This window comes from Pseudophryne corroboree, chromosome 1 (assembly GCF_028390025.1).
Source record: "Pseudophryne corroboree isolate aPseCor3 chromosome 1, aPseCor3.hap2, whole genome shotgun sequence".
NCBI classification, from domain to species: domain Eukaryota; kingdom Metazoa; phylum Chordata; class Amphibia; order Anura; family Myobatrachidae; genus Pseudophryne; species Pseudophryne corroboree.
In genome coordinates, this window is record NC_086444.1 from 1,058,812,606 (window position 1) to 1,058,833,959 (window position 21,354).

Sequence of the window (21,354 nt, forward strand, 5' to 3'; positions counted from 1 at the left end):
CATCACTTGAGTCAGTGTCTGTATCCCTGTCTGTCAGCTGGGCAAATTAACATTTTTGTGACCGCGAGGGGGTCTGGACTTGAAACAACACATCCTCTACGGATTTCTTCCAAGCCTGGTTCTGAGACTCAGATTTATCCAATCTTTTATTTATCAAAGCCACATTTGCATTCAAAGCACCCAAAACATTCACCCAATCAGGTGTCGGCGGTGCGGACAGGGTCACTCCCACAGATGTTTGTGTCCCTAACATAGTCTCCTCCTGGGAAGAGCACTCCGCCTCAGACATGCCGACAGACGTGCACCCACCACACGCAGATACACTGGGCCTATAGGGGACAGACCTACAGTAAAGCCTGTCAGACACAGAGGGAGATATTGCCAGCTCACACCCCAGCACCCAAACCTGGTCTGAACACTACAGAAAATGTACCAGACCTGCAGCGCTGTTATAAATTACATACCATGCACCAAAATCACTGTGCCCCCTTCCCCCCGTTTTGCACAGTTACTTGTACAGCAGCGTGAGGAAGGACCAGCGTCTCTGCAGTCTGTGTAGAGAAAATGGCGCCGGACTGTGAGGGCTAAGCCCCGCCCCCGTAATGGCACGCTTCAGACCCACTCTTTTATTAAACTTTTTTATACTGGCGGGGGTCTGAACAGTGCCCTGGCACTATGTCCGCTCTTGCCAGTCAGTTATTTTGACGTAAAAATGCTGCCCAGGGCGCCCTGCCCCCGCACCCTGTAGTGCCTCTGAGTGTGGGAGCATGTTGCGCAGTGCGGCCGCTGTGCGGTACCTCAAAGCCGTCACTGAAGTCTTTTGATCTTCTACTCGCCTGTCTTCTGACTTCTGGCTCTGCAAGTGGGGTGACGGCGGGCTCTGGGAATGAGCATCTAGGCGTACCTAGCGATCAGACCCTCAGGAGCTAATGGTGTCCTGTAGTCAAAGAAGCAGAGCCTTTAAACTCACAGAAGTAGGTCTGACTTCTCTCCCCTAAGTCCCACAAAGCAGGGAGACTGTTGCCAGAAGTGCTCCCTGAAAATAAAAACCTAACATAAAGTCTTTTCAGAGAAACTCAGTAGAGCTCCTCAGTGTGCATCCAGTCTGCCTGGGCACAGATTCTAAACTAAAGTCTGGAGGAGGGGTATAGAGGGAGGAGCCAGTTCACACCCTTTTGAAAGTCTTAAAGTGCCCATGTCTCCTGTGGATCCCGTCTATACCCCATGGTTCTTGATGTGACCCCAGCATCCTCTAGGACGTATGAGAAATACAATTAGAGTATATCTTGTGAATATCCTATATTACAGTATTATAAACCTGACGCACCAAGCCCCCTCAGGTTATAGAATATAGGGATAGCAAGTTGAGTGAGACACGAAATGAAATTCACCCAGCAAGCTAATGCACACACATATAGTCACAGTTGTACAATGCAGAGGTTATTACAAACAATAATACTGCACTGGATGAGCTTATATATATAGCTATGTAGTCAATAGATATAACACTGCACAGTAAAAAACTGGATGTATATCACAGGGCACTTGTACCAGACAACCCTGACTAAGGGGGTAATTCCAAGTTGATCGCAGCAGGAAATTTTTTAGCAATTGGGCAAAACCATGTGCTCTGCAGGGGGGGGCAGATATAACATTTGCAGAGAGAGTTAGATTTGGGTGGGTTATTTTGTTTCTGTGCAGGGTAAATACTGGCTGCTTTATTTTTACACTGCAATTTAGATTGCAGATTGAACTCACCACACCCAAATCTATCTCTCTCTGCACATGTTATATCTGCCTCCCCTGCAGTGCACATGGTTTTGCCCAACTGCTAAAAAATTTCCTGCTGCGATCAACTTGGAATTACCCCCTAAATGCACTTTTTCTTAACTATCACTGTCTAAATGACATGTAGAATACTTAAGTGTCTTGTAAAGTCACAGCGCTGACTATCAAGCGGATTTACAAAGGAGGATTTGCCCAAGCAGTCCCAGGAACAGTGTAGCTGAGAGAAATGGTGTCCAAACACTGACTGGGAGTGAGGGAGAGACAGATATGCGGCTCCAGGGCGGGAACATTTACTGTAAATGGCGGGCTGGGGGAGGGGCCACAGGTATAAGCCTTATCCCCTCTGCTGAAAAATAGGTTACCCAGGGGTGCTCGGGCGCTTTAGGTAGGAGATGATTCACCAAGCGGCAGTCTCTAGGAAGAGGGAAGTCACTCCCGTTTACAATGCAAAAAAGAAAGGGGGGGTGAGACTGCGCTAAATTTGATCAATGCAACAATGATAGTGTAATTAATAAAACACAATTTATTCCTAAAATCAATGCAATAGGTTACAGTTAAAAATTAATTACATGAAGGACAAATACATGTCAGAAACAGCGAGTATATGGTCTATGTTTCATAAAACAATTCTATGGGATTACCCAATACGCCAGGTTTGTAATGTAGAGATTAGGAAGTTTTGAGGTGACCGTTCCGGATTATTTTCCCCTATAGAGCTACAGTCCAGCATGAACAACAGTCTCAGAGATAAGCAATATCCAATGGATAAGCAATTTACCGTTAGAGGGTGGTATGCTCCAGAATCTTTTTGGTGGAGAGCTCCTCATGCATTACGGTTGATGCAGTCCTTTTGTGCGGTTATTGCTATTTGTAGTCTCAGAATTTGGATGGGTCGTCTGGACGAAGTTTAGGGGATGGTCCGGTCCTCCTTCAAAGCAATTCCTGGCGGGGGTCCCTGGTACACCTGGCGGGGGTCCCTGGTACACCTGACGCGTTTCGCTGCAGTCAGCTTGCAGCTTTATAAAGCTGCAAGCTGACTGCAGCGAAACGCGTCAGGTGTACCAGGGACCCCCGCCAGGAATTGCTTTGAAGGAGGACCGGACCATCCCCTAAACTTCGTCCAGACGACCCATCCAAATTCTGAGACTACAAATAACAATAACCGCACAAAAGGACTGCATCAACCGTAATGCATGAGGAGCTCTCCACCAAAAAGATTCTGGAGCATACCACCCTCTAACGGTAAATTGCTTATCATTGGATATTGCTTATCTCTGAGACTGTTGTTCATGCTGGACTGTAGCTCTATAGGGGAAAATAATCCGGAACGGTCACCTCAAAACTTCCTAATCTCTACATTACAAACCTGGCGTATTGGGTAATCCCATAGAATTGTTTTATGAAACATAGACCATATACTTGCTGTTTCTGACATGTATTTGTCCTTCATGTAATTAATTTTTAACTGTAACCTATTGCATTGATTTTAGGAATAAATTGTGTTTTATTAATTACACTATCATTGTTGCATTGATCAAATTTAGCGCAGTCTCACCCCCCTTTCTTATCCCCTCTGCTGGCTTAACCAGCTGTACTGTGGGCCAATATAAATAGGATTTTAATACCTACCGGTAAATTCCTTTCTCTTAGTCCGTAGAGGATGCTGAGGACTCCAAAAGGACCATGGGGTATAGACGGGATCCGCAGGAGACATGGGCACTTTAAGACTTTAAATGGGTGTGAACTGGCTCCTCACCCTATGCCCCTCCTCCAGACCTCGGTATTAGGAACTGTGCCCAGGGAGACGGACATTTCGAGGAAAAGGATTTTTGTTAAACTAAGGGTGAGATACATACCTGCTCACACCACAACACACCGTAAAACATGGCTTTTTAAGAAAATACCAGTTAACAGCATGAACCAAAAACAGCAACAGGCTGAACATAACCGAAACACAACCTTTGTGTAACAAAAGCAATAACTATCAACAAGTACTGCAGATAGAGTCCGCACCGGGACGGGCGCCCAGCATCCTCTACGGACTAAGAGAAAAGGATTTATCAGTAGGTATTAAAATCCTATTTTCTCATACATCCTAGAGGATGCTGGGGACTCCAAAAGGACCATGGGGTTTATACCAAAGCTCCAGACCGGGCGGGAGAGTGCGGATGACTCTGCAGCACCGATTGAGCAAACATGAGGTCCTCATCAGCCAGGGTATCAAACTTGTAGAACTTAGCAAAAGTGTTTGAACCCGACCAAGTAGCTGCTCGGCAAAGTTGAACCGCCAAGACTCCTCGGGCAGCCACCCAAGATGAGCCCACCTTCCTGGTAGAATAGGCCTTCACCGACTTCGGTAACGGCAATCCAGCCGTAGACTGAGCATGCCGAATCGTATTACAGATCCAGCGTGCAATAGTCTGCTTAGAAGCAGGAGCCCCAATTTTGTTGGGAGTATACAGGATAAACAGAGCCTCTGTTTTCCTAATCTGAGCCGTTCTGGCGACATAAATTTTCAAAGCTCTGACTACATCGAGAGACTTCGATTCAGCCAAGGCTTCAGTAGCCACAGGCACCACAATAGGTTGGTTAATGTGAAACGAAGAAACCACCTTTGGCAGAAATTGTTGACGAGTTCGCAATTCCGCTCTATCCACATGGAAGATCAAATAGGGACTCTTGTGAGACAAGGCCGCTAATTCCGACACCCGCCTTGCGGATGCCAAGTCCAAAAGCATGACCACCTTCCAAGTGAGGAATTTTAACTCAACCGTCTGTAAAGGTTCAAACCAATGTGACGAAAGGAACTGCAATACCACATTAAGGTCCCATGGTGCCACCGGGGGCACAAATGGAGGTTGGATGTGCAGCACGCCCTTCACGAAAGGCTGAACTTCCGGAAGGGAGGCCAATTCTTTTTGAAAACAGATCGATAAGGCCGAAATCTGGACTTTAATGGAGCCTAACTTTAGGCCCGCATCCACACCTGCCTGCAAAAAATGGAGAAAATTACCCAGCTGAAAATCTTCCGTAGGAGCCTTCCTGGCTTCACACCAAGACACGCATTTTCTCCAAATACAGTGATAATGCTTCGCCGTTACCTCCTTTCTTGCTTTGAGCAGTGTAGGGATGACTTCACCGGGAATACCCTTCCGGGCTAAGATTTGCCGTTCAACCGCCACGCCATCAAACGCAACCGCGGTAAGTCTGGACATACGCACGGCCCTTGCTGTAACAGATCCTTCCTTAGAGGAAGAGGCCAGGGATCTGCTATGAGCAGTTCCTGAAGATCCAGATACCAGGCCCTCCGCGGCCAATCTGGAACGACGGGTATCGCCTCAACCCTGGTTCTTCTTATGAGGCTTATCACCCTTGGGATAAGTGGAAGTGGAGGGAACACAAACAGACTGAAACAACCAGGGTGTCACCAGGGCGTCCACCGCACTGGCTTGAGGGTCCCCCGACCTGGAACAGTATCTCTGAAGTGTCTTGTTGAGACGAGACGCCATCATGTCTATTTGAGGAATTCCCCACTGATTCATTACTTCTGCAAAGACCACTTGATGAAGACCCCATTCTCCTGGATGGAGATCGTGTCTGCTGAGGAAGTCTGCCTCCCAGTTGTCATCGCCCGGAATGAAGACCGCTGACAGAGCGCTTGTATGTTTTTCCGCCCAGCGGAGAACCCTTGTGGCCTCCGCCATCGCCGCTCTGCTCCTTGTTCCGCCTTGGCGGTTTATGTACGCCACTGCTGTAACGTTGTCCGACTGAATCAGGACGGGCAGGCCTCGAAGGAGATGCTCCGCTTGTAGAAGGCCGTTATAGATGGCTCTTAATTCCAGAATGTTTATGTGTAGACAAGCTTCCTGGCTTGACCATTTTCCTTGGAAATTTACCCAATGTGTGACCGCTCCCCAACCTCGGAGACTTGCATCCGTGGTCACCAGGATCCAATCCTGGATCCCGAACCTGCGCCCCTCCAGGAGGTGAGAACTTTGAAACCACCACAGCAGGGAAACTCTGGTCTTGGAAGATAGGCTTATCTTCCGGTGCATGTGGAGGTGAGACCAACAGGTCCCACTGAAACACCCTGGCATGGAACCTGCCAAACGGAATGGCCTCGTAGGCCGCCACCATCTTCCCCAGCACCTGAGTGCATTGATGGATCGACACTCTTGCTGGTTTCAGAATCTCTTTTACCATGCTCTGGATCTCCAGAGCTTTTTCTACCGGGAGAAAAACTCTTCCGTTCCGTGTCCAAGATCATGCCCAAGAATGACAGGCGCGATGTCAGAAACCAACTGTGACTTCGGCAAATTCAGGAGCCAACCATGTTGTTGCAGGATCGTCAGGGAGAGCGTGACGCTTCTTAGCAACTGCTCCTTTGATCTCGCCTTTATCAGGAGATCGTCCAAGTATGGGATAATTGTGACACCTTCCTTTCGCAGGAGCACTATTATTTCCGCCATTACCTTGGTGAAAATCCTCGGAGCCGTGGAAAGCCCAAACGGCGTCTGAAACTGGTAATGACAATCCTGAACCGCAAACCTCAGGTAAGCCTGATGTGGAGGAAAAATGGGGACATGTAAGTAAGCATCCTTTATGTCGACTGACACCATAAAGTCCCCCCCTTCCAGACTGGAAATCACTGCTCGGAGAGATTCCATTTTGAATTTGAATATTTTCAGATACACATTGAGGGATTTTAAATTCAGAATTGGTCTGACCGTGCCATCCGGCTTCGGAACCACAAACAGGCTTGAATAGAAGCCTTCTCCCCGTTGTGACGGAGGTACCATGACAATGACCTGCTGTTGACACAGCTTTTGTATTGCAGCGCATACTACCTCCCTTTCCGGAAGAGAAGCTGGCAAGGTTGATTTGAAAAATCGGGGAGGGGGCACTTCTTGAAACTCCAATTTGTACCCTTGGGTCACTATTTCTAGCAGCCAAGGATCGAGGGCCGAACGAGCCCAGAGCTGACTGAAGAGTTGAAGACGTGCTCCCACCGGTGCGGACTCCTGCAGGGGAGTCCCACCGTCATGCGGTGGATTTGGCAGAGGCCGGGGAGGACTTCAGCTCCTGGGAGCCTGCCACGGCCGGCGACCTCTTTCCCCTTCCCCTACCCTTAGTAGCAAGGAAGGAGGATCCACGACCTTTTTTGAATTTATTAGCCCGAAAGGACTGCATCTGATAATGGGGCGTTCTTTTGTTGGGCTGGGACATACGGTAAAAACGATGACTTACCCGCGGTAGCTGTAGATACCAGGTCCGCGAGGCTCTTACCAAACGAAATGCCACCTTTATACGGCAGAGACTCCATAGTTTTTTTCGACTCAGCATCGCCATTCCATTGATGAGTCCATAACGCTCTCCTAGCCAAGACTGCCGTGGCATTGGCCCTTGATCCCAAGAGGCCAATATCTCTCGTGGCCTCCCTTAGATAGACTGCCGCGTCCCTGATATGACCCAGTGTCAAAAGAACGCTATCCCTTTCCAGGGTGTCTAATTCAGTTATCTGCCCATTTTTCAATAGCACTACTTACCCATGCCAATGCTACTGCAGGTCTGAGCAGCATGCCCGTAGTGACATAAATAGATTTTAATGTAGTTTCCTGCTTGCGATCCGCAGGGTCCTTCCGGCCTGCCGTGGCAGGAGACGGAAGAGCCACCTTCTTGGACAGCCGCGCAAGAGCTTTGTCGACAGTGGGGGTTGACTCCCACTTTTTCCTGTCTACGAAGGAAAAGGATTATGCCATAACAATTCTCTTAGGAATCAATAACTTTTTGTCAGGAACTTCCCAAGCCTTCTTAAAAAGGGGAATTCAGTTCATGAGAGGGAGGAAAAGTTACCTCAGGTTTCTTCCCTTTAAACATACAGACCCTCGTCTCAGGAACGGGAGGGTCCTCCGTGATATGTAACACCTCTTTTATAGCCACAATCATGTACTGAATGCTTTTAGCCAGTTTCAGATTCAACCTGGCATCCCATTCGTCGACACTGGAATCGGAATCCGTGTCGCTATCAGTATCTGCTATTTGGGTAAATGACCGTTTCAGTGGCCCCGAGGGGGTCTGAGTTTGTGACAAAACATCTTCCATGGATTGTCTCCACGTTTGGTTCTGGGCCTCCGATTTATCCAATCTCTTATTTAATAAAGCCACATTTGCATTCAAGACACTCAACATACTCACCCAATCAGCAGTCGGCGGTGCTGACAGTCACTCCCTCATTCTGTACTGTCCCCTCTCCAGCTTCCTCCTGGGAAGAGCATTCACCCTCAGACATGTCGACACACCCGTACCGACACACACGAACACACTGGGCTATAGGGGACAGACCCACACTAAAGCCTGTTGGAGAACACCGAGAGTTTGCCAGCTCACACCCAGCGCCTATACCGGACTGAAACTGATGAGATTATATATATATCTATCTATCTATATCTCAAGTCCCAGGTCCACCAGCGCTTTTTATATCAATATATAATATATATCAACATCAATTAAGCTGTGCCCCCCCCCCCCCCCCCCATCACACCCTGTTACTTGAGAGTATCGAGGAGCCAGGACCAGCGTCTCTGCAGCTTTCTGTGGAGAGAAAATGCCGCTGATTAGATCTCTGAGGGCTAAGCCCCGCCCCCGTAATGGCGCGCTTAAGTCCCGCTTTTTTTTAACATACTGGCGGGGGTCTATATACAGTGCCTATGCACTGTATAGGTCTTTGCCAGCCAGAAAAGAGGTTTATTGCTGCCCAGGGCGCCCCCCCCCCCCTGCGCCCATGTAGTGCCACTTGTGTGTGGGAGCAATGGCGCGCAGCGCGACCACTGCGCAGTACCTCTGAGAACTGAAGTCTACTCACCCAGCTTCTTTCTTCTGGCTCTGTGAGGTGGATGACGGCGCTGCTCCGGGAACGAGCAGCTAGGCTATACCAAGTGATCAGACCCTCTGGAGTTAATAGTGTCCAGTAGCCTAAGAAGCAGAGCCTTTAAACTCACAGAAGTAGGTCTGCTTCTCTCCCCTCAGACCCACGAAGCAGGTCTCCCTGAAAATAAAAAACCTAACAAAAAGTATTTTTCAGAGAAACTCAGTAGAGCTCCCCTGTTATGTGTCCAGTCTCTCTGGACACAGAATCTAACTGAGGTCTGGAGGAGGGGCATAGGGGGAGGAGCCAGTTCACATCCATTTAAAGTCTTAAAGTGCCCATGTCTCCTGCGGATCCCGTCTATACCCCATGGTTCTTTTGGAGTACCCAGCATCCTCTAGGACATATGAAAAAAATAAGATTTTACTTACCGGTAAATCTATTTCTCGTAGTCCGTAGTGGATGCTGGGGACTCCGTAAGGACCATGGGGAATAGACGGGCTCCGCAGGAGACAGGGCACTTTAAGAAAGAATTAGGAATACTGGTGTGCACTGGCTCCTCCCTCTATGTCCCTCCTCCAGACCTCAGTTAAGGAAACTGTGCCCGGAAGAGCTGACAGTACAAGGAAAGGATTTTGGAATCCAGGCTAAGACTCATACCAGCCACACCAATCACACCGTATAACTCAGTATAAACAACAACAGAGCATCAGATAAACCTGATGCAACCATAAAATAACCCTTATTTAAGCAATAACTATATACAAGTATTGCAGAAGAAGTCCGCACTTGGGACGGGCGCCCAGCATCCACTACGGACTACGAGAAATAGATTTACCGGTAAGTAAAATCTTATTTTCTCTAACGTCCTAGTGGATGCTGGGGACTCCGTAAGGACCATGGGGATTATACCAAAGCACCCAAACGGGCGGGAGAGTGCGGATGACACTGCAGCACCGAATGAGCAAACTCAAGGCCCTCCTCAGCCAGGGTATCAAACTTGTAGAACTTTGCAAAGGTGTTTGAACCCGACCAAGTAGCCGCTCTGCAAAGCTGTAATGCCGAGACCCCTCGGGCAGCCGCCTAAGACGAGCCCACCTTCCTTGTGGAATGGGCTTTTACTGATTTTGGAGGCGGCAAGCCAGCCGCAGAATGAGCTTGCTGAATCGTGTTACAGATCCAGCGAGCAATAGTTTGCTTTGAAGCAGGAGCACCCAGCTTGTTGGATGCATACAGGATAAACAGCGACTCAGTTTTCCTGACTCTAGCCGTTCTGGCTACATAAACCTTCAAAGCCCTGACTACGTCCAGTAACTCGGAATCCTCCAAGTCACAAGTAGCCACAGGCACCACAATAGGTTGGTTCATATGAAAAGATGACACCACTTTTGGCAGAAATTGCGGACGAGTTCTGCCCTATCCATATGGAAAACCAGGTAGGGGCTTTTATGTGACAAAGCCGCCAATTCTGACACACACCTCGCCGAAGCCAAGGCTAATAGCATGACCACCTTCCACGTGAGATAACTCCACGGTTTTAAGTGGCTCAAACCAGTGTGATTTCAGGAAACTCAACACCACGTTAAGATCCCAAGGTGCCACTGGAGGCACAAACGGGGGCTGAATATGCAGCACTCCCTTTACAAACATCTGAACTTCAGGCAGAGAAGCCAGTTCTTTTTGAAAGAAAATTGATAGGGCCGAAATCTGGACCTTAATGGACCCCAATTTTAGGCCCAAAGTCACTCCCGACTGTAGGAAGTGAAGGAAACGGCCCAGCTGGAATTCCTCTGTAGGGGCATTCCTGGCCTCACACCAAGCAACATATTTTCGCCATATACGGTGATAATGTTTAGCCGTCACGTCTTTCATAGCCTTTATTAGCGTAGGAATAACCTCATCCGGAATCCCTTTTTCTGCTAGGATCCGGCGTTCAACCGCCATGCCGTCAAACGCAGCCGCGGTAAGTCTTGGAACAGACAGGGCCCCTGCTGCAACAGATCCTGCCTTAGAGGCAGAGGCCATGGGTCCTCTGTGAGCATTTCTTGCAGCTCTGGATACTAAGTCCTTCTTGGCCAATCCGGAACAATTAGTATTGTTCTCACTCCTCTTTTTCTTATGATTCTCAGTACCTTGGGTATGAGAGGAAGAGGAGGAAAAACATAAACCGACTGGAACATCCACGGTGTCACTAGTGCGTCTACAGCTATCGCCTGAGGGTCTCTTGACCTGGCGCAATACCTCTGTAGTTTTTTATTGAGGCGGGATGCCATCATGTCCACCTGTGGCAGCTCCCACCGACTGGCAATCTGCGCGAAGACTTCTTGATGAAGTCCCCACTCTCCCGGGTGGAGGTCGTGCCTGCTGAGGAAGTCGGCTTCCCAGTTGTCCACTCCCGGAATGAACACTGCTGACAGTGCTCTCACGTGATTCTCTACCCAGCGAAGAATTCTGGTGGCTTCCGCCATCGCCACCCTGCTTCTTGTGCCGCCTTGGCGGTTTACATGAGCGACTGCGGTGATGTTGTCTGATTGAATCAGCACCGATTGGTCGCGAAGCAGGGTCTCCGCTTGACTTAGAGCGTTGTATATGGCCCTTAGTTCCAGGATATTGATGTGAAGGCAAGTCTCCTGACTTGACCACAGACCCTGGAAATTTCTTCCCAGTGTGACTGCCCCCCACCTTCGGAGGCTTGCATCCGTGGTCACCAGGACCCAGTCCTGAATGCCGAATCTGCGACCCTCGAGAAGGTGAGCACTCTGCAGCCACCACAGAAGAGACACCCTGGCCCTGGGGGATAGGGTGATCAGCCGATGCATCTGTAGATGTGATCCGGACCACTTGTCCAACAGATCCCATTGAAAGGTCCTCGCATGGAACCTGCCGAAGGGAATGGCCTCGTATGATGCCACCATCTTCCCCAGGACTCGCGTGCAGTGATGCACCGACACCCGTTTTGGCTTTAAGAGGTCTCTGACCAGTGTCATGAGTTCCTGAGCCTTCTCCGTCGGGAGAAAAACCTTCTTCTGTTCTGTGTCCAGAATCATGCCCAGGAAGGGCAGACGCGTCGTAGGAATCAGCTGCGACTTTGGAATATTCAGAATCCAGCCGTGCTGTTGTAACATTTCCCGAGAGTGTGCTACGCTGATCAGTAACTGCTCCCTGGACCTCGCCTTTATGAGGAGATCGTCCAAGTATGGGATAATTGTGACTCCTTGCTTTCGCAGGAGCACCATCATTTCCGCCATTACCTTGGTAAATATTCTCGGTGCCGTGGAGAGACCAAACGGCAACATCTGGAATTGGTAATGACAATCCTGTACCACGAATCTGAGGTACTCCTGATGAGGTGGATAAATGGGGACATGCAGGTAAGTATCCTTTATGTCCAGACACACCATAAAATCCCCCTCTTCCAGGCTTGCAATGACCGCTCTGAGCGATTCCATCTTGAAATTGAACCTTTTCAGGTAAATGTTCAGAGATTTTAAATTCAAAATGGGTCTGACCGAATCGTCCGGTTTCGGTACCACAAACATTGTGGAATAGTAACCCCTTCCCTGTTGAAGGAATGGAACCTTCACCACCACCTGCTGGAGATATAATTTGTGAATTGCCGCTAACACTATTTCCCTCTCCAAGGGGGAAGCTGGCAGGGCCGATTTGAGGTAACGGTGAGGGGGCATCACTTCGAATTCCAGCTTGTATCCCTGAGATACAATCTGTATAGCCCAGGGATCCACCTGTGAGCGAACCCACTGGTGGCTGAAATGTCGGAGACGCGCCCCCACCGATCCTGGCTCCACCTGTGGAGCCCCAGCGTCATGCGGTGGATTTAGTGGAAGCCGGGGAGGACTTCTGTTCCTGGGAACTAGCTGTATTGTGCAGCTTCTTTCCTCTACCCCTGCCTCTGGCAAGAAAGGACGCACCTCGGACTTTCTTGCCTCTTTGTGATCGAAAGGACTGCATTTGGTAATACGGTGCTTTCTTAGGTTGTGAGGGAATATATGGCAAAACATTTGACTTCCCAGCCGTAGCTGTGGAAAATAGGTCCGAGAGACCGTCCCCAAACAATTCCTCACCCTTATAAGGTAAAACCTCCATGTGCCGTTTTGAGTCGGCATCACCTGTCCATTGCCGAGTCCACAGGACCCTTCTGGCCGAAATCGACATTGCATTTATTCTAGAGCCCAGTAGGGTAATATCTCTCTGGGCATCTCTCATATACAGGACAGCGTCTTTTATATGCCCCAGGGTCAGTAATATAGTATCCTTGTCCAAGGTATCAAGTTCCTCAGATAAAGTATCTGTCCATGCTGCGACAGCACTACACATCCAGGCCGACGCAATTGCCGGCCTTAGCAGAGTACCTGAATGTGTATAAATGGACTTCAGGATCCCTTCCTGCTTTCTATCCGCAGGATCCTTTAGGGTGGCCGTATCCTGTGACGGCAGGGCTACCTTCTTAGATAAGCGTGTCAAAGCTTTGTCTACCCTAGGGGAGGATTCCCAGCGTAACCTGTCCGTTGGCGGGAAAGGATATGCCATAAGCAACCATTTGGAAATCTGCACTTTCCTATCTGGAGATTCCCAAGCTTTTTCACATAACTCATTTAATTCATGTGAAGGGGGAAAAGTCACCTCATGCCTTTTTTCCCCAAACATATAAACCCTCTTGTCAGGGACTGGGTTTTCCTCTGAGATGTGTAATACATCCTTCATTGCTATAATCATGTAGCGGATGGCTTTAGCCATTTTAGGCTGCAACTTTGCATCATCGCCATCGACACTGGAGTCAGAATCCGTGTCGATATCTGTGTCAACTATTTGGGATAGTGGACGCTTCTGAGACCCTGACTGCCTCTGCGTTGTAGGGTCAGGCATGGGTTGAGACCCTGACTGTCCCAAGGCTTCAGCTTTATCCAACCTTTTATGCAAGGAATTAACATTATTATTTAAAACCTTCCACATATCCATCCAATCGGGTGTCGGCGGCGATACCACATTCATCTGCACCTGCTCTGCTTCCACATAGCCTTCCTTGTCAAACATGTCGACACAAGCGTACCGACACACCACACACACAGGGGATGCTCTATTTGAGGACAGAACCCCCACAAGGCCCTTTGGAGAGACAGAGAGAGAGAGAGAGTATGCCAGCACATACCCCAGCGCTATATGACCCAGGAATTACACAGTAACTTAATGTTTACCCAGTAGCTGCTGTATACACTGATTTTGCGCTAAATTTATGTGCCCCCCCTCTCTTTTTACCCTCTTTCTACCGTGATTCTGCAGGGGAGAGCCTGGGGAGTTTCCTCTCAGCGAGGCTGTGGAGAGAAAATGGCGCTGGTGATTGCTGAGGAAGAAGCCCCGCCCCCTCAGCGGCGGGCTTCTGTCCCGCGATTTGTGTAAAATAATGGCGGGGGCTCATGCATATATACAGTGCCCAAATGTATATATGCTTTTATGCCAAGAGGTACTTAATTGCTGCCCAGGGCGCCCGCCCTGCACCCTACAGTGACCGGAGTGTGCGGGTGTAATGTGGGAGCAATGGCGCACAGCTGCAGTGTTGTGCGCTACCTCATATGAAGACTGGAGTCTTCTGCCGCCGCTTTCGAAGTCTTCTTGCTTCTCACGCCGGCTTCTGGCTCTGCGAGGGGGACGGCGGCGCGGCTCTGGGATCGGACGACCAAGTGTTCGATCCCTCTGGAGCTAATGGTGTCCAGTAGCCTAAGAAGCATGACCTATCCACAGGGAGTAGGTCTGCTTCTCTCCCCTCAGTCCCACGTAGCAGAGAGTCTGTTGCCAGCAGATCTCTCTGAAAATAAAAAAACCTAACAAAATACTTTCTATTCAGCAAGCTCAGGAGAGCTCACTAAAGTGCACCCAGCTCGTCCGGACACAGATTCAAACTGAGGTCTGGAGGAGGGACATAGAGGGAGGAGCCAGTGCACACCAGTATTCCTAATTCTTTCTTAACGTGCCCTGTCTCCTGCGGAGCCCGTCTATTCCCCATGGTCCTTACGGAGTCCCCAGCATCCACTAGGACGTTAGAGAAAATAAGAATTTACTCACCGGTAATTCTATTTCTCGTAGTCCGTAGTGGATGCTGGGAACTCCGTAAGGACCATGGGGAATAGACTGGCTCCGCAGGAGACTGGGCACTCTAAAAGAAAGATTAGGTACTATCTGGTGTGCACTGGCTCCTCCCTCTATGCCCCTCCTCCAGACCTCAGTTAAGGAAACTGTGCCCGGAAGAGCTGACACAACAAGGAAAGGATTTGGAATCCAGGGTGAGACTCATACCAGCCACACCAATCACACCGTACAACTTGTGATAACCATACCCAGTTAACAGTATGAACAACAACTGAGCCTCAGTAACAGATGGCTCATAACAATAACCCTTTAGTTAAGCAATAACTATATACATGTATTGCAGAGAGTCCGCACTTGGGACGGGCGCCCAGCATCCACTACGGACTACGAGAAATAGAATTACCGGTGAGTAAATTCTTATTTTCTCTGACGTCCTAGTGGATGCTGGGAACTCCGTAAGGACCATGGGGATTATACCAAAGCTCCCAAACGGGCGGGAGAGTGCGGATGACTCTGCAGCACCGCATGAGCAAACTCAAGGTCCTCCTCAGCCAGGGTATCAAACTTGTAGAACTTAGCAAACTTGTTTGACCCCGACCAAGTAGCAGCTCGGCAAAGCTGTAAAGCCGAGACCCCTCGGGCAGCCGCCCAAGAAGAGCCCACCTTCCTTGTGGAATAGGCTTTCACCATTTTGGATGCGGCAATCCAGCCGCAGAGTGAACCAGCTGAATCGTGCTATAGATCCAGCGAACAATAGTCTGCTTCGAAGCAGGAGCGCCAACCTTGTTGGCTGCATACAGAATAAACAGCGAGTAAGACTTTCTGACTCCCGCCTTTCTGGAAACATAAATTTTCAAAGCCCGGACTACGTCCAGCAACTTGGAATCCTCCAAGTCCCTAGTAGCCGCAGGCACCACAATAGGCTGGTTCAAAGGAAACGATGATACCACCCTAGGAAGAAATTGGGGACGAGTCCTCAATTCTGCCCTGTCCATATGGAAGATCAGATAAGGGTTTTTACATGACAAAACCGCCAATACTGACACACGCCTAGCCGAAGCTAAGGCCAATAGCATGACCACTTTCCACGTGAGATATTTTAACTCCACGGTTTTAAGTGGCTCAAACCAGTGTGATTTCAGGAAACTCAACACCACGTTAAGATCCCAAGGTGCCACTGGAGGCACAAACGGGGGCTGAATATGCAGCACTCCCTTTACAAACGTCTGAACTTCAGGCAGAGAAGCCAGTTCTTTTTGAAAGAAAATTGATAGGGCCGAAATCTGGACCTTAATGGACCCCAATTTTAGGCCCAAAGTCACTCCCGACTGTAGGAAGTGAAGGAAACGGCCCAGCTGGAATTCCTCTGTAGGGGCATTCCTGGCCTCACACCAAGCAACATATTTTCGCCATATACGGTGATAATGTTTAGCCGTCACGTCTTTCATAGCCTTTATTAGCGTAGGAATAACCTCATCCGGAATCCCTTTTTCTGCTAGGATCCGGCGTTCAACCGCCATGCCGTCAAACGCAGCCGCGGTAAGTCTTGGAACAGACAGGGCCCCTGCTGCAACAGATCCTGCCTTAGAGGCAGAGGCCATGGGTCCTCTGTGAGCATTTCTTGCAGCTCTGGATACTAAGTCCTTCTTGGCCAATCCGGAACAATTAGTATTGTTCTCACTCCTCTTTTTCTTATGATTCTCAGTACCTTGGGTATGAGAGGAAGAGGAGGAAAAACATAAACCGACTGGAACACCCACGGTGTCACTAGTGCGTCTACAGCTATCGCCTGAGGGTCTCTTGACCTGGCGCAATACCTCTGTAGTTTTTTATTGAGGCGGGATGCCATCATGTCCACCTGTGGCAGCTCCCACCGACTAGCAATCTGCGCGAAGACTTCTTGATGAAGTCCCCACTCTCCCGGGTGGAGGTCGTGCCTGCTGAGGAAGTCGGCTTCCCAGTTGTCCACTCCCGGAATGAACACTGCTGACAGTGCTCTCACGTGATTCTCTACCCAGCGAAGAATTCTGGTGGCTTCCGCCATCGCCACCCTGCTTCTTGTGCCGCCTTGGCGGTTTACATGAGCCACTGCGGTGATGTTGTCTGATTGAATCAGCACCGATTGGTCGCGAAGCAGGGTCTCCGCTTGACTTAGAGCGTTGTATATGGCCCTTAGTTCCAGGATATTGATGTGAAGGCAAGTCTCCTGACTTGACCACAGACCCTGGAAATTTCTTCCCAGTGTGACTGCCCCCCACCCTCGGAGGCTTGCATCCGTGGTCACCAGGACCCAGTCCTGAATGCCGAATCTGCGACCCTCGAGAAGGTGAGCACTCTGCAGCCACCACAGAAGAGACACCCTGGCCCTGGGGGATAGGGTGATCAGCCGATGCATCTGTAGATGTGATCCGGACCACTTGTCCAACAGATCCCATTGAAAGGTCCTCGCATGGAACCTGCCGAAGGGAATGGCCTCGTATGATGCCACCATCTTCCCCAGGACTCGCGTGCAGTGATGCACCGACACCCGTTTTGGCTTTAAGAGGTCTCTGACCAGTGTCATGAGTCACTGAGCCTTCTCCGTCGGGAGAAAAACCTTCTTCTGTTCTGTGTCCAGAATCATGCCCAGGAAGGGCAGACGCGTCGTAGGAATCAGCTGCGACTTTGGAATATTCAGAATCCAGCCGTGCTGTTGTAACATTTCCCGAGAGCGTGCTACGCTGATCAGTAACTGCTCCCTGGACCTCGCCTTTATGAGGAGATCGTCCAAGTATGGGATAATTGTGACTCCTTGCTTTCGCAGGAGCACCATCATTTCCGCCATTACCTTGGTAAATATTCTCGGTGCCGTGGAGAGACCAAACGGCAACATCTGGAATTGGTAATGACAATCCTGTACCACGAATCTGAGGTACTCCTGATGAGGTGGATAAATGGGGACATGCAGGTAAGCATCCTTTATGTCCAGACACACCATAAAATCCCCCTCTTCCAGGCTTGCAATGACCGCTCTGAGCGATTCCATCTTGAAATTGAACCTTTTCAGGTAAATGTTCAGGGATTTTAAATTCAAAATGGGTCTGACCAAATCGTCCGGTTTCGGTACCACAAACATTGTGGAATAGTAACCCCTTCCCTGTTGAAGGAGGGGAACCTTCACCACCACCTGCTGGAGATATAATTTGTGAATTGCCGCTAACACTATTTCCCTCTCCAAGGGGGAAGCTGGCAGGGCCGATTTGAGGTAACGGTGAGGGGGCATCACTTCGAATTCCAGCTTGTATCCCTGAGATACAATCTGTATAGCCCAGGGATCCACCTGTGAGCGAACCCACTGGTGGCTGAAATGTCGGAGACGCGCCCCCACCGATCTTGGCTCCACCTGTGGAGCCCCAGCGTCATGCGGTGGATTTAGTGGAAGCCAGGGAGGACTTCTGTTCCTGGGAACTAGCTGTATTGTGCAGCTTCTTTCCTCTACCCCTGCCTCTGGCAAGAAAGGACGCACCTCGGACTTTCTTGCCTCTTTGTGATCGAAAGGACTGCATTTGGTAATACGGTGCTTTCTTAGGTTGTGAGGGAATATATGGCAAAACATTTGACTTCCCAGCCGTAGCTGTGGAAAATAGGTCAGAGAGACCGTCCCCAAACAATTCCTCACCCTTATAAGGTAAAACCTCCATGTGCCGTTTTGAGTCGGCATCACCTGTCCATTGCCGAGTCCACAGGACCCTTCTGGCCGAAATCGACATTGCATTTATTCTAGAGCCCAGTAGGGTAATATATCTCTGGGCATCTCTCATATACAGGACAGCGTCTTTTATATGCCCCAGGGTCAGTAATATAGTATCCTTGTCCAAGGTATCAAGTTCCTCAGATAAAGTATCTGTCCATGCTGCGACAGCACTACACATCCAGGCCGACGCAATTGCCGGCCTTAGCAGAGTACCTGAATGTGTATAAATGGACTTCAGGATCCCTTCCTGCTTTCTATCCGCAGGATCCTTTAGGGTGGCCGTATCCTGTGACGGCAGGGCTACCTTCTTAGATAAGCGTGTCAAAGCTTTGTCTACCCTAGGGGAGGATTCCCAGCGTAACCTGTCCGTTGGCGGGAAAGGATACGCCATAAGCAACCATTTGGAAATCTGCACTTTCCTATCTGGAGATTCCCAAGCTTTTTCACATAACTCATTTAATTCATGTGAAGGGGGAAATGTCACCTCATGCCTTTTTTCCCCAAACATATAAACCCTCTTGTCAGGGACTGGGTTTTCCTCTGAGATGTGTAATACATCCTTCATTGCTATAATCATGTAGCGGATGGCTTTAGCCATTTTAGGCTGCAACTTTGCATCATCGCCATCAACACTGGAGTCAGAATCCGTGTCGATATCTGTGTCAACTATTTGGGATAGTGGACGCTTCTGAGACCCTGACGGCCTCTGCGTTGTAGGGTCAGGCATGGGTTGAGACCCTGACTGTCCCAAGGCTTCAGCTTTATCCAACCTTTTATGCAAGGAATTAACATCATTTAAAACCTTCCACATATCCATCCAATCGGGTGTCGGCGGCGATACCACATTCATCTGCACCTGCTCTGCTTCCACATAGCCTTCCTTGTCAAACATGTCGACACAAGCGTACCGACACACCACACACACACGGGATGCTCTATTTGAGGACAGAACCCCCACAAGGCCCTTTGGAGAGACAGAGAGAGAGAGTATGCCAGCACACACCCCAGCGCTATATGACCCAGGAATTACACAGTAACTTAGTGTTTACCCAGTAGCTGCTGTATACACTGATTTTGCGCTAAATTTATGTGCCCCCCCTCTCTTTTTACCCTCTTTCTACCGTGATTCTGCAGGGGAGAGTCTGGGGAGTTTCCTCTCAGCGAGGCTGTGGAGAGAAAATGGCGCTGGTGATTGCTGAGGAAGAAGCCCCGCCCCCTCAGCGGCGGGCTTCTGTCCCGCGATTTGTGTAAAATAATGGCGGGGGCTCATGCATATATACAGTGCCCAAATGTATATATGCTTTTATGCCAAGAGGTACTTAATTGCTGCCCAGGGCGCCCCCCCCTGCGCCCTGCACCCTACAGTGACCGGAGTGTGCGGGTGTAATGTGGGAGCAATGGCGCACAGCTGCAGTGTTGTGCGCTACCTCATATGAAGACTGGAGTCTTCTGCCGCCGCTTTCGAAGTCTTCTTGCTTCTCACGCCGGCTTCTGGCTCTGCGAGGGGGACGGCGGCGCGGCTCTGGGATCGGACGACCAAGTGTTCGATCCCTCTGGAGCTAATGGTGTCCAGTAGCCTAAGAAGCATGACCTATCCACAGGGAGTAGGTCTGCTTCTCTCCCCTCAGTCCCACGTAGCAGAGAGTCTGTTGCCAGCAGATCTCTCTGAAAATAAAAAAACCTAACAAAATACTTTCTATTCAGCAAGCTCAGGAGAGCTCACTAAAGTGCACCCAGCTCGTCCGGGCACAGATTCAAACTGAGGTCTGGAGGAGGGACATAGAGGGAGGAGCCAGTGCACACCAGTATTCCTAATTCTTTCTTAACGTGCCCTGTCTCCTGCGGAGCCAGTCTATTCCCCATGGTCCTTACGGAGTCCCCAGCATCCACTAGGACGTTAGAGAAAATAAGAATTTACTCACCGGTAACTCTATTTCTCGTAGTCCGTAGTGGATGCTGGGAACTCCGTAAGGACCATGGGTAATAGACGGGCTCCGCAGGAGACTGGGCACTCTAAAAGAAAGATTAGGTACTATCTGGTGTGCACTGGCTCCTCCCTCTATGCCCCTCCTCCAGACCTCAGTTAAGGAAACTGTGCCCGGAAGAGCTGACACAACAAGGAAAGGATTTGGAATCCAGGGTGAGACTCATACCAGCCACACCAATCACACCGTACAACTTGTGATAACCATACCCAGTTAACAGTATGAACAACAACTGAGCCTCAGTAACAGATGGCTCATAACAATAACCCTTTAGTTAAGCAATAACTATATACATGTATTGCAGAGAGTCCGCACTTGGGACGGGCGCCCAGCATCCACTACGGACTACGAGAAATAGAATTACCGGTGAGTAAATTCTTATTTTCTCTGACGTCCTAGTGGATGCTGGGACTCCGTCAGGACCATGGGGAATAGCGGCTCCGCAGGAGACAGGGCACAAAAGTAAAAGCTTTAGGATCAGGTGGTGTGCACTGGCTCCTCCCCCTATGACCCTCCTCCAAGCCTCAGTTAGGTTTTTGTGCCCGGCCGAGAAGGGTGCAATCTAGGTGGCTCTCATAAAGAGCTGCTTAGAGTAAAAGTTTTGATAGTTTTCTTATTTTCAGTGAGTCCTGCTGGCAACAGGCTCACTGCAACGAGGGACTTAGGGGAGAAGAAGTGAACTCACCTGCGTGCAGGATGGATTTGCTTCTTAGGCTACTGGACACTAGCTCCAGAGGGACGATCACAGGTACAGCCTGGATGGGTCACCGGAGCCGCGCCGCCGACCCCCTTGCAGATGCCGAAATAAGAAGAGGTCCAGAAACCGGCGGCTGAAGGCTTTTCAGTCTTCATGAGGTAGCGCACAGCACTGCAGCTGTGCG